This window comes from Stegodyphus dumicola, chromosome 1, assembly GCF_044657685.1.
Source record: "Stegodyphus dumicola isolate Sdum_Otavi_A_Nest chromosome 1, ASM4465768v1".
In the NCBI taxonomy this organism is placed as follows: Eukaryota; Metazoa; Arthropoda; class Arachnida; order Araneae; family Eresidae; genus Stegodyphus; species Stegodyphus dumicola.
In genome coordinates this window covers 233,660,819-233,675,427 of record NC_140768.1, presented here as the reverse complement: position 1 = coordinate 233,675,427, position 14,609 = coordinate 233,660,819, and the positions used below count along the sequence as shown (strand labels likewise).

The window sequence follows — 14,609 nt, the reverse complement described above, 5'->3', positions numbered from 1 at the left end:
AACTTAAACCTTCATTTTTCTTTACTATTTCTGCCGACAGATGTCACTGTCGGCTCTTCCACTGGTCACCTGTAGGGTATAAATCTGATTGGCATTTGCTTTTGCAGAATTTTTTGCTCCTGATGAAGGGGGACCCGTTTTGCCCTCGAAATCGATTGGGATTTTAGAAAATCTACACGAAATACAAGGTTGTTGATTTGCCTGTTTTACTTTCCACGCCAGTATGTTTCTCTTGCGTCACGTAACAGAGGTTAGTCTATATTTTAGGATAACCCTAGGATTATCACCTAGTTGTTTCATTTATGGTAACCCAAGTAGTTGAATGTTATGGAAACCCTATTAACGCAATCGTTTGCATGATTGCGGTGAATTTGACAGATGGGAAAAAATTTGTACGGGCTTCTTTATGTGTTGGATGCTGCTTAGGAAGTACATTGCTTATTTTGTGCTTTACACCGTAAAATGCCTGCTGGTGGTACAATTAACCTTAAGTTTATGTACAGTTTAAAATGACTGGGGAAGAAAACATTGATTGACTGGTGTGTAAATGAAGATTTAAATGGCTTCGTTCAACTCTCGATAAATTTTGCAGTGAGGTTTAAGGATTTGAAAATCTGAGCTCCTATCAATACTATGAAAGGTATGTGGGGTGTAATAAAAATCGATTTTCAAAGGAAATGCCATCGACAGTCCAGCAGTACAGAGAATCTTTTTCACTTTTACTTTTGTGAATTTATGTGACGACGGCAGTATACAGATTCTAGTTTAGATAATTTTAAATAGTTTTTAGATGGTGTTAAGGAATTCTTTGTGCCTCTTATACAGAAGAAATAGAAATTTTTAAATAAGGTAAGTCGATATTTCTTTTTTGTATTGGAAAGATTACATAACAAGTACAGTAAAAAGTCGTTAATTCGGACACCCATAATCCGGAATGATCTATAATCCGGACCTCAAAGCTACAAACTTTCTGCGCATGCGTCTCTTTGACGCATGCGCAGAAAGTAAGACCTTTACAGCTTCAAATTTGCGTGTGCACGTGCGCAAAATACGTTTACGAATGCGCGTTTAATGTATAACGGACGGGATAAGCTAAGCTAAAATTATCTAATTATCTATTTCAGTTAATGTTGCAGATTGCGTTGTTCCTTAATCTTCGAATTGGATCCGGATTATTATTTTTTACAGACTGTTAGAGCAATTTTATAAAAGTAAGCTTGAACTTTCGATTATGTCAAATAGAATTTCCGATATATATTTCCTAATATGTAAAGGATATACAAAGCGAAAGTATCTTTCGGAGTCCATTAAACAAAAAGTGGAATTGCTGTAAAAAATGGATAAAGGCATATCCTTTGTTTATCTAAACTTTAACGTTTGTTTATATTTAACGCCGCGGCGGCGTACAATGAATTGGAAGTTGATCTGTCAGCACTATCCTTATCTTAAGGGCAGATGTTTTTATTTTATTTGGCTTATAATTGCTTACTCAATGTAGTATTTCATCTCGATGTACTCTGTCTTTGATATGATTTAAATCAAATGCCTCGTCATTATAATTCGCTTCCGATAGCGAAGAAAGTAACAGAGGTTATTGAAAACGAAAAAATTTCGATTGACAAATTAGTTGGCATTCTCGACACAGCAATTATAGAACTTGAACAGTGGAACTTTGTAACTGCACAAGAAATTATGTCTGTTTATAGAATTAAAGAGAATGTATTATCACATAAAAAATGAAGCAACTTAAACAACTTACATTGAAAAAATGTTTAATAAAGTAAACAAATAAATATTAAGCTTTTTTTTGTAAATTTTGATACCCTTTAGATCATAATTGTTCTTTATTTCGTAAATTACGGTTTCATATTTTTAATTTTATAATTTCTGCATGCCATTTTACCAGATTTAAACTGATGATCTATAATCCAGAAAAATCGATAATCCGGAATCGCCGAAGTCCCGACGAGTCCGGATTAACGACTTTTGACTGTATTTCCATTTTTATGTTATATCCTTGTTTGATTTAAAATGCAGTTTTTTGAGATTATGTAGTTTTTGTTTTAATTACATTTTACTGCATTATGATTTGGACGCCATTTTACTGGGGAGGGCATTGGACATAAACAGGAATGGCGAAAAAAATCGCCAATTTTTGCCAAAGGGTAGCCTGAAATATATTTTTACCATAACAGATTCAAAACTCATTTTTAAATTGGAATTTGGTTGATCTTTACATTATGGTAACTTGGCGTTTTTTTTGGCGAAAATTTGGCGACCAACTCTCCTACAGCAACCCTCTATTTTTTTTTTCCCGCCGCCATTTTGTCTTCACGAAGTAAAGACATGTTTCTTTTCTTTTTATCTACTGAACACTTCTTCCAACAATCTACTAGCCGAATTACACTTATGCTAGAAATTTTATCTAACAAAACTGCTTAATCATGACAAATATTCACTGCAAAATTGGGAAAAAGTGCACAATACCATACTCCTTACGCGTTTTTCAAAATAACACATACACATAAACCATGTACACGCCAACTTATTTTTACTTAAAAAAACATCCCAGAATTGCACAAAAATGGCATTGCGCACACTCTTCACTATATCCACGTACACTGCTTTTTTCTCATAAATTAGAAAAATTTCACGAAAATACATGACAATTTTCTCAATCTTTAAACTCGGTAAAAAGAACATATATGAAATTACCTGATCGCGAAAAAGTAATGAACATTTCCACATATAAAATAAATAAAATATCCAAAAACTTTTACCTCTAAATCATCTATTACATTATACACGTCACCAATGAATTCATACCGCAAGCATTACAAATACGTACTATCAAATATTTAAATTATTTCCATGCACGTTTACTTCAAATTAACGTATACCAAATTCCTACAAACATAAATTTCACAAAATAACTATCATTTAATTAAAATATCACTAAACCATGTACACGCCGACTTATTTTTACTTAAAAAAACATCCCAGAATTGCACAAAAATGGCATTGCGCACACTCTTCACTATATCCATGTACACTGCTTTTTTCTCATAAATTAGAAAAATTTCACGAAAATACATGACAATTTTCTCAATCTTTAAACCCGGTAAAAAGAACATATATGTCAGATATTTATATTATTTCCATGCACGTTTACTTCAACTAAAACGTATACCAAATTCCTACAAACATAAAATTCACAAAATAACTATCATTTAATTAAAATATAATTAAATTCAAAAACACTACTTAAAATATAAATGAGCACATACACTAAATTAATACATACATAAATACCCATTTCGAATTCACTTTAGTTCCGGCCATGGGATCCAAAAATTCACGAACACTGTTTCACACAACCCAGAATAAAGCCAAATACAAAATTTCTAGATTTTTTCCCGATTTCCCCCCTTTTCCGATTAAAGAACCGTAATTCGTTCATTAATATCACATGACATATCCCAGGATCTCTCATTTCCCTCACACAAAATAATGCGTAATCGGAACTGAGTACTGCTCACATTATTACCAAAGTGCCAGGTAGTAACCTTTATCGCCTCCAAAATGTCGCCAAACTACCAGTTACCGTATTGTAAAGATCAACCTGGAATTTTTAAAAGACCGCACATTAATGATCGATATCCTAGAGGAATTATTATATTTGATAGTTGGTGAATTTTTTATTTTAAAATGTGCATTTATTTGCATTCTATCTTGGAAAAAATAAAGCATTTCATTAGAATTTGATATTTTATTTTTATATGATAAAAGTGCTCAGTTGCAATTTTTATAGCTCACTATTACTAAGACTAACATAATACGGTTGAGTCTAAAATAATATATAAAATAATAAATATGGTTGATCTTTGGATTATGGTAACTTGGCGATTTTTTAGCGAAAATTTGGCGACGAACTCTGCTACAGCAACCCTCTATTGTTTTTTTCGCCGCCATTTAGTCTTCATGAAGTAAAAACATGTTTCTTTCCTTTTTATTTACTGAACACTTTTTCCAACAATCTACTAGCCAAATTACACTTATGCTAGAAATTTTATGTAAGAAAACCGCTTATTCATGACAAATATTAACTGCAAAATTGGGAAAAAGTGCACAATCACAAACTCCTTGCGCGTTTTTCAGAATAGCACATACACATAAACCATTTACACATCGACTTATTTTTACTTAAAAAAAATCACAGAATTGCACAAAAATGGCATTGCACACACTCTTAACTTTATCCATCTACACTGCTATTTTCTCATAAATTACAAAAATTTGCACGAAAATGCAAAAAAAAAAATCTGTGAATCTTTAAACTCGGTAAAAAGCACATATATGAAATTACCTGATCGCGAAAAAGTATATACCCTTTCCAAGGATGAACATTTCCACGTATAAAATAAATAAAATATCCAAAAACTTTTACCTCTAAATTATCTATTATATTATAAGCGTCACCAACGAATTCATACCACAAACATTACAAATGGTTACAAATACTTAGTGTCAAATATTTAAATTACTTCCATGCACGTTTACTTCAAATGAAACGTATACCAAATTCCTACAAACATTAAATTCACAAAATAACTATCATTTAATTCAAATATCACTAAACCATGTACACGTCGACTTATTTTTACTTAAAAAAACATCCCAGAATCGCACAAAAATGGAATCACACACTCTTCACTATATCCATGTACACTGCTTTTTTCTCATATATTACAAAAATTTCACGAAAATGCATGAAAATACTCAACGTATTCCAAAATACTACAAACATATAACTCACAAAATCACGATCATTAAATTAAAATATAATTAAATTAAAAACCACTACTTAAAATATAAATAAGCACATACATTAAATTAATAAAAATTAAATTACAATCCTAATTACTTTAAACTAAATCATTGCTAATAACAATTTTCCAATAATACCATATTAATTTATTTACTCCTTACATTTAGAACAATGCATAAAAATAATATCCTCAAATGATTAAAAATACTAACTTACCTAATCTTCAGAATCTTCATTACGTGGCACACACACACTTCCACTATTTCACACAACACACAACGAAGCTTAATACAAAATAATATAGTACTACAGTTATCCAAATTCCCCCCCCCCTTTTTATGATTAAAGAACTGTAATTCGTCCATTAATGTCACATGACATATCTCATGATCTCTAATTTCCCTCACACAAAATAATGCGTAATCGGAACTAAGTACTTCTCACATTATTACCAAAGTTCTAGGAAGTAACCTTTATCACCTCCAAAATGTCGCCAAACTACCAGTTACCATATTCCAAAGATCAGCCATAAATATCAAATTCATAAAACACTTTAGTACCATATTTATTTTTAACACTATGCTAGATATGAAACATATACCAACTAGTAACACACAGCAACAATACAGAATATGCAAATAAGTTATGTAATATTTGACTATTAAAGCTCCATCTAATGTCGGGTTCCATAAGTATTTCGATATTCTATACAATTATGCAGTTGCACACAAAATATGTGATAATACTAATAAAGAGCTAAAAATTTCTTTATTTGTGAAGAAGTTTCTAAAGGAAACTGACAAGAGTTTATATCACATAAAATGGAAAATCACAATTTATTCATGTAGCTGGTCTACTCAAGTGCAGAGACCAAAACATAAGATTATCTATCAAGTGTTCTGTCACTTTAGACTCTTATCTAACATTACTTAATAAAGGAAAAAATTCAATTTTTTCTGGTATTGATATCATTTGAAATGGCTTTATGCAAATCAAAACAAACATGAAAGTTTTATTTTTCTCTTTTTTTTTTTCCTTCTATTTATTCCAAACACAATAATTTTTACAATATTCAAGCTGCTGTGCAATTTTATAACACTCAAACAGCATATGAACATCAGAATGTGGTATTCATACTCATGTGTCCTGTTCATTATAATAAAATTTGAATGCTGAATGCTTTATTCAGACAGTTAAAAAAATCCAAACATTTTTAAATCAAAGAAACCAAACACACTTTACTTATGATCACTGCAAATAAAATGCTTTGGAAAACAAATTTGCTAAAATAATAAAACACAAATGAATGTAATTTACTTAAAATTAGAAATAAAACTGATTACAAAACATTATAGCTAAGTGTCTTATAATTGAATACATACTTTAACAAACAGAGAAAAAAAAAAGAAAGAAAAAAGCATTTAGAATCTAATTAATTCACCATAAGCATGAACTGCACTTTACAACCTGTTAAATCAAAATTTATAAGTTTATCTAAAAGGTAAAATCCTTTCAATAGATATAATAAATCTGGTGTGACATGTGCTCAGCTAAAGCCACTAATGTCATCAAGTAAATTTTATTGTTCAATAATAATTTTTTTTTTTTTTTTTTTTTTTTTTTTTTGCAAAAAAGGTATAAAAGAAGCTACATATAATCAAACGTGTACTACGTAAAATATAATTATGTAACTTACAGACATAACAAAAATTGTTTTCACAACTATTTTTGTCTAATTACTAAGTAGCTAACTTCTGATAGAGAGTTCTGTTTATTTAATTTTTATTATACACAAGCATGTAAGGAATTCACCTATAAAAAATTTGCGACACAGAACTAAATTAAAAAGCTTTCTTAACCCTCCTCATCTGCATCTGTTATTGCTATTATATGAAATTAACTTTTCCTAGACTTGGCAGTATCCATGCACATGAAAAACTGAAGCCCGGTTAACAAGTGAATATTTAACAGTATAAAACCACAACCTTTGAATATTTGATATATTTTATTTAGTTTAGTAATCAGAATTAATAAAATCACTAGCAGCTATTCGCCATATTATTGCATTAATCACAAGCTGCTACAAAATGGAGGTGTTTCTAATTTTTTTGCATGAAAATAATCATCTCTTGCATTAATTACAATGGCAGAGAAACGTATAATCTTGCAAAAACTAATTTACTAAATATTTAATGATAAAATTAACGGATGAAGCATGACAACATTGTTATAAAACTATATTTTCATTTTAAAACATATCCATGAACAAAATACGCAATTTCAGTAAACACAGATACCTATTTTAGACTCCCGCCTTTTCCATCAAAAATAGTACTTCGAGTGACATCTCGCGCCCAGGATAGTTCTTTAGCACTGGCAAGGCCAACTTATACTCACTTGGCCTCGGTAAGGCTTTAGAGGAGCCTTAGGCCTTGGCTCTGTTTTCGAAATTACTGCATTATCTCTTTACGCGGAAGTTGCCCAGAAAAGCGTTCGGCTTTCATTTTAAGAACTTTCGTTGACATGAATCTTTTTGACAGTGACGCAAAGCTGTTTCATTCAGATAATTTTCAAGTTTGCTTCAAAAATAATGAAAAAGTCCCTTAAAACTTCTAACAGGCTTAAGAAGAAATGAACCACATGTTGCTTAAACATTAAATGTTTGCAATATTTGCGGGTGTAACTAAAGATCATTAACAAAAAGGAAAATAAAATTATAATAATAATATACAGTGTCTCAAAAAAGTGATGGGACACTTGTGCTTTACAAAAGGAAACTGCAATAAAATAAATTTAAAAAACATGTAAAATTTTTTGTGGGTGTGTTTCATACTTAAATTTAGTAACAATTATTACATAACATATATTTTCTCAAAATATTAAAATATTAATTTAATAAAAATACAATTGTTTAGAACGGAGCAGAAAATGGTTCACTTAAGTGATGGGACACTACGTACTATGCAACAAAAATCGTCTGAAGTAAACAATAAAAATAAGCAATATAAATTTTACTCAAAAACAATTGCCAATAATTTATAAAATCGTCTGCAGTATTTCTCTCCAGTTTGTTTTGGAATTTTTGTGTTTTTTAGCTCTGTGCAGCCATGAATGCTAAACGAAAAGAAACTTTGCCTGGAATTCGAAAATTAGTTATTAATTTGTATATTGAACGTGGAAAATCTATTAGAGAAACTACTGAAACAGTTAACTTCAGTCATTCAACAGTTTTCAATATCATTAAACGATATAAAAAGAATCATATGATTCAGGATAATAGAAGACCTGGCCTACCATCAAACCTATCCAATGGAATAAAGCGAATTATTGTTCGAAATATTTAAAAAAAATCCAAGAATGAGTGCTCCTAAAGTTGCTGCCTGATTTACAAGCATTATATGGAGTAATTGTTAATTCTGAGACTATTAGAAGAGTAATTCGATCTACTGGATATCACGGTAGAGCAGCCAGGAAAAAATTCTTCGTAAGTGAAAAGAATAGAAAACTCAGACTGGCTTTCGCAAAATCCAACATAAATAAGAATTCTGATTACTGGAATGAAGTTATATTTGCTGATGAGAGCAAATTTAATATATTTGGTTCTGACGGTAGAATCTTGGTGTGGAGAAAATCCAGGGAAGAATTTCGCAAACAGAACTTGGTGCCAACAGTAAAACATGGTTGAGGAGGAGTTATGGTATGGGGGTGTATGTCGTCCGCTGGAGTTGGTAATCTTGTTTTTATTGAAAGTATAATGGATCAGTACAAGTATATTGACATTTTAAATCAAAATTTGAAATCTTCAGCACGAAAATTGAACCTTCATAAAGATTTTAAATTCTACCAGGACAATGACCCCAAGCACAGTGCTTTGAACGTTAGACTCTGGCTGCTGTATAACTGTCCTGAAATAATAAAAACACCCCACCAATCTCCACAATTAAATCCCATAGAGAATATTTGGCAAGAATTGGAATCAAGAATTCGCAAACACACCATTTCTTCAAAACAACAATTAAAATCGGTGCTTCAAGAAGAATGGGGTAAAATCACTCCAGAAATCACAAAAAAAATTAGTCGAATCCATCCCAAGAAGATTAAATCATGTTTTAAAAGTAAAAGGAAATCCAACAAAATATTAAAACCTTTTAAAAAGTAAAATTTTTGGATAAATATTTGATGGAAAAGTAAGTGTCCCATCACTTAAGTAAGCCATTTTCTGCTCCGTTCTAAACAATTGTATTTTTATTAAATTAATATTTTAATATTTTGAGAAAATGTATGTTATGTAATAATTGTTACTAAATTTAAGTGTGAAACACACCCACAAAAAATGTTACATGTTTTTTAAATTTATTTTATTGCAGTTTCCTTTTGTAAAGCACAAGTGTTCCATCACTTTTTTCAGACACTGTAAGTACTAATATTCTTGAATAACTACGTATTCAGTTTATTTCCTATTCATCTGTTCAACATATGCAAATTTGGGAAGTTACGTTCGAGATGTAAAAGAAAAACCAGTTAGAAAATATATAGTATTAGAAAATATACAGTATTCCTAACATATTTCTCTTAATAGCAGCAATCGATAAGGAAGTAAATGAAAATTCTCCAAGCGGACATATTAAGCATTTACTAACACAGACCCAATCGAACTTTTTTCGAGCATTTTGTTTCCAAGGTTATAACGACTTTCTCCCATTTGCGATCATAATGTTTGTCGTCATAGCCGCACGGAAGATGTTAAGGAATTTTAGACGTTAGAAATTGAAATCTCAAAATCCATTCATACTTGTTGTTAGTCTAGTTATGAGACAAGCCAGACGGCGGAAAAAAGAAGCAGCGGCGTAGTTAGAGCTTCTGCCGCCTGGAAAAGGTCTTCGAATTTGCCACACTTCTGGTTACACAAACAAATAACTACATTAAAAAAAAAAAAAAAAAAAAAAAAAAAAAAAAAAAAAACCGAGCAACAAAAATAAAAAGTCCTAAAGTCTTCAGACTGTAATGGTCACGCGGTTTCTTTTAAAGTTTAATATGGTTTTTATCAATTTAAAGTGTCGATAGAGATGGTCCGGGAGAAATAGAGAAACATTTTATAGGTTTCTAGATGACTGTACATGTACTAGAATAACATGTGAATGTCATGTATCTACAATATATCTAAAAAAGAAAAAATTGCATAAACTCATTTTATAAAAATATTTAATTTTTTAAATTAGATATTTTGCGAAATAAATGCATTTACAAGTATATTTAAATGAATCCAATTAAAAATTTTAAAAAAATGCTAATGTTCTTAACACCTGCATCTGTTGCTTTGTGCTTAATTTGTAAGTAAGTATCAAATAGATTCAGTGTCAAACATCTTACATGTTGCTGAATGGCAGCAGTTTCGAATGAAAAATGAAATACTCAAACTCGTGTTTCGGGCCTAACAGCTCTTTTGGGCTAAAAATTTAAAACGGCATATGGGGAAACAAATTAAAACCCTATGCTTATTTTTGAAGAAAAATTTTAATTCCAGAATTTTAAAATTATACCATTACTATGCTTCTTTCTTGTTCTCAAAACATTCCATAACATCATAGAAGTCTATTTGACTGCTGCAGTTGATGTAATGCCAGAACAGAAAGATTACTGCAATGCCAAATAAACATTTACAGATCTAAAATGCTTTCTAACAACTAGTAACTCTTCTCACAACTAGCAACTCTTCGTCAGACCTTAAATTGCGCCGGCGCCCACCGGAGATCCGCTCCGGCGCTTCTGAATTTTTGGGATCGATCATAATTCTAATTGGAGCGCACCGGAGCCCTAAATAAGAAAGCTCTGGAACTTCTTTAATGTAAATGAACAATTTCAGCATTTTAATAATAAAATTATATTAAAAATTGATTCTAACTTCTGAATGCATGCTTTTCTTTCCTTGGGAAACAAACCCTTGACTAGAGGTCGAGACTTAAGCAAGGAAAAGCCCCATCCACATGTCAAAGGCTTAGTCTCCCGAAAGTAAAATGAATTTATGGCAGGGAGAAAATTTTTCGTTCCAACGCTAGTGTCATCCAGCGGAAAAGAATACACTTTATGGAGACTTCAGACTTTATAGCGCAAAGTAACCAAAGACGGGGGATGAAAATTGCCACTTGTTGCTTTTCTTTTTCAACTAAGGCTCGGATTGGGTGAAAGTTTTTTCCCCTGTCATATTTTGCTTGACAGCTAGAATTCATAGTCAGAAAATGTTAGACCCTTTCTCTTTTTGTTTTCATACCTACAGGCCATCCATTAAAATTTTCTCGATATTCTCTTACTGTTTATAACATTCTTTCTAGTTCCATTAATGAAGCTTTAACTATTTTAACGTTTTTCATTGGTCTTTATTTCTATCATCCCTTAAAGTAGTACATTATATATATAACTTAAACTAAACCGCAGAACAGTTGACTATTTCTTATTTTTTGTGTGAAATTGTAATTCTTGCCGAAACACCAAATAAATCAAGTTCCAGCACTTTATTTTAATATTTAGTTGTTTACCATTTATTTAATAACTTATTATATTTTTATTTATCCCTTTACATTTTGTTGCATATTTATTGTTTAATTATTCTAAGCATTAATTATTTAATTTTAATAATTAATTATTTTGTTGTTTAATTATTAATTATTTTACTACTCATTTTATTTAGTTATAAAATTTTTTATCTTCTTTCCTGACAGTTTTCCAAAAGGTTCCGGCAGCATATAGGCATTCTGTATCGAGCCATACACATGGAGGAAAATACCTCCTCGTGATTGGATTTGGCTTCCGATGACATAATTTCTTCTACGTTTAGAAACGCCTTGACTTTGCTTGGACTCGAGGGTACACCTCCATACCATGTGTTTACAATTTGATAGCAGTACCGTAAAGATTATTACGTGCGTTGTATTTTTATTGCTATGAGATTACACTTTTTACAACACAAGTGTGGTGAACTTAATATTAAAAAAATATATCAGTTTTTCCCCCTAGAGAGAAAAAGTATTATTTCTTCATGTGCTAGCTACGTAAATGTGTATTAATTGCAGACATTTTTAATAAATGTATTCTTATACACGTGTATTTAATTCAGCGACAATACTGAATGCACATTTTTCTTTGATTTAAGGCAAGAGAATATTAGAAATCTGAAAAACATAGACATTAACATGGAAATAACATAACATTTGCAAAGGAAATATTTTCTGCAATATGAAAGGAATAGAATGCAATAATAATAATATACTTACTAGCCCCCAATGCCTTTACAGTTAGATCGAGATCGTCATGTTTTGGTTTTTGCGCTAAATTCATGAACTCATCTATTTATGAAATCTAAGCGCTTAAGATTGCTTTTGATATAAACAGTATCTTTGAAAGATTATATAATTTTATTATTCCATGAAACAGAAGAAAACAAACGATAATTTCCCCGCTTCCGTGCCACTCATGCGCGGCATTCAAAGAAAATAAAAACGTAAGAATCCGGCCTAAACGTTATTATGCCAAGAGAAAATGATGTCATCTGAAAGTATGTCCAATGAAAGTATGTACGGGTTTTTCCCTATGCGCGTGGCGCGGTACAGAATGCTTATATGCGCTCCGGCACTTCTAATTTTAGAAATTAAGCCCTGCTTACAGTAAGTGTGAGGTCATTCCGTAATGATATTAAAATATTCTCGAGATTGTATTAGAATAAACTGCAAAAATTCGAAAGGACTACTCATCCACGTTCTTGTTTCGAGTTCTCTTGGAACAATGGAAATAAAACGCTTGAAATATTTCTCCCTTAACGAGGATTCTTCCTTATTAATGTCATTGTAATCATAATTTAGTTGATATTCGTAATTTTGATTCAAAAGTGTCGATGGAACAAAACAAGTATAAAAAACAAGAGTATATTGCTGTTGAAATTTCGTAATGATTTCCTTGAATGCGTATCTCGAGTTAAAATTTTTTTTTCTGAGTAAAAACAGATAACTTTGTTCAGATTACACCACCTGCAACCACCACACTAATCATTACATCAGCAGCATACATCAACCATTAATTGAATTTTCATTTTCTTTACTAATACGTAATATTGAATACCATGGAATTCATTCTTTCCTGAAATCCAGGAAATATAACAAATTTTGAAGGAATATTTTCTGTTATGAACCATTGTAATTCTTGATTCATAAATAAGTTGAATCGTTGTGGCCTATCCTGCCGTAAGAAGTAGGAGTTAATTTTGTTAATAGTTTTAATTTTATAACTTCAAGTTTAGTTGTTTTACATTGTTCTATTTACTTAGTATTCTTAGTGTTGCAAATAAAGATGAGACGAGAATTCATCAGGTATTACAGAACAGTGGCAAATCGTGGCTCGCGAGCCAAATGTGGCTCTTTGGCTCCTTGAGTGTGGCTGTTGTTCAAAATAGCACATAAAGCCACACGTTCGTGAAAGCAAGAAAATCTTGAAAATACAGCACAAAGGCCGTCAAATTTTACACCAGCATGAAAAAATATCCGCCAATGGTTATTTTTATTTAGGAAATTTATTTTGTACCTATTTCGGGATTTTGATTGTACTGATTATACATCAAATTGTGCTGTGGTAGTTATTGTCATAAGCCAAATTTTAACAAATGAAATGCTTTGAATTAATGTACCATTCAAATTCAATTTAAACTTGAATGAGAAACCAATAACGTAAAAATGAAATTTAGTTTCAAACTATCAGGAGTTTTAGCTTCTAGACTTTTCAAATTTTTGTTTTCCAGTGTCTGAAACAAAAATTTTCCTAGCAACTGAATTTAGGGAACATAAAATACATAGACGATGTTTGGGCTGCATATAATATGAAATGAAATATGTGGCTGCATATAATATAACAGCGGTGGCCAAGCTCCTTGACAGTTCGAGCCATTTTTCAAAATTTGAAATTTTTCGCGAGTATGAATTTAAAAGGTATGCAAAAAAGCTATTAAACATTTTTTTACAGAAATTATATTATTGAAAACATATAAATAAAAGTACAAAATATGTGTATTGAAATTAAATATTAAAAATTAAACACATTTATTTTACTTTTCTTGATAATTCTTTAAAACTTGGTGAAAAATTGGTGACAGCACTTCTCAGTAATTCGTTGAGATGTTGGTTAGTTAATACTGATCGGTGTTTGGATTTCACGAATTTTAAAGTGGAATAAAAGGATTTACATAAGTACGTTGCTCCGAATGTTGAAATAATTCGACAAGCAGCCTTTTTTATTTCAGGATAGTTCGAATTCCGGTACAAATTTCCAAAATTCAGTAATCGCCGTCGATTTATATTGTTACGAAATGTACAGGCACGGTAAGATGGCTTCTCCGCAAAGCAGTTTTAGGGTTGTCATAAAATAGCAAGGAGGACAGAGTTGCCACATTTGGCGATAAATCGCCCATTTGGCGAAAAAATTGGCGATATACCATGGACAGTTGGAGAACCTTCTGGACAATTCTGGACCAACGAATTCTTACCGGTTTAGCCCAGAATGTTCTCGAAAACAGGCCGAAAGCTATATAAACCCTGCTGGTCCGCAGTCAGTGAGTGTGTGCTTCATCGAGAGGGCGAGCGAGTGTGCCTCGTCTAGCGAGCTGATAGTCAGTCATTGAGCGAGGGTCTCGAAGTCTAGCGCCGAGTTGGTCGTCGAGTGCATCGAGAGAGTCTTTTAGTGCATTGCGAATTAGTGCATTGTCGAGTTTTGTCTTAGACTGTGATGAGTCGAGAGCTATACT

The 14,609-nt window shown here is 31.5% G+C and overlaps 1 protein-coding gene across 2 annotated transcripts in view; it reads right to left on the bottom strand.

Moving 5' to 3' along the window:
* Positions 1 to 7,471, bottom strand: part of LOC118192277 (ribonuclease H2 subunit B) — a 115,912-nt gene extending 108,441 nt beyond the window's left edge. The window contains exon 1 of one of the 2 annotated variants that reach the window (XM_035363203.2): positions 7,126 to 7,471. The gene's annotated coding sequence lies outside the window, so the exon portion shown is untranslated. The remainder of the gene's footprint in view (positions 1 to 7,125) is intronic. The other variant, XM_035363202.2, reaches the window with a different exon arrangement.
* Between the last annotated feature and the right edge of the window lie 7,138 nt (positions 7,472 to 14,609).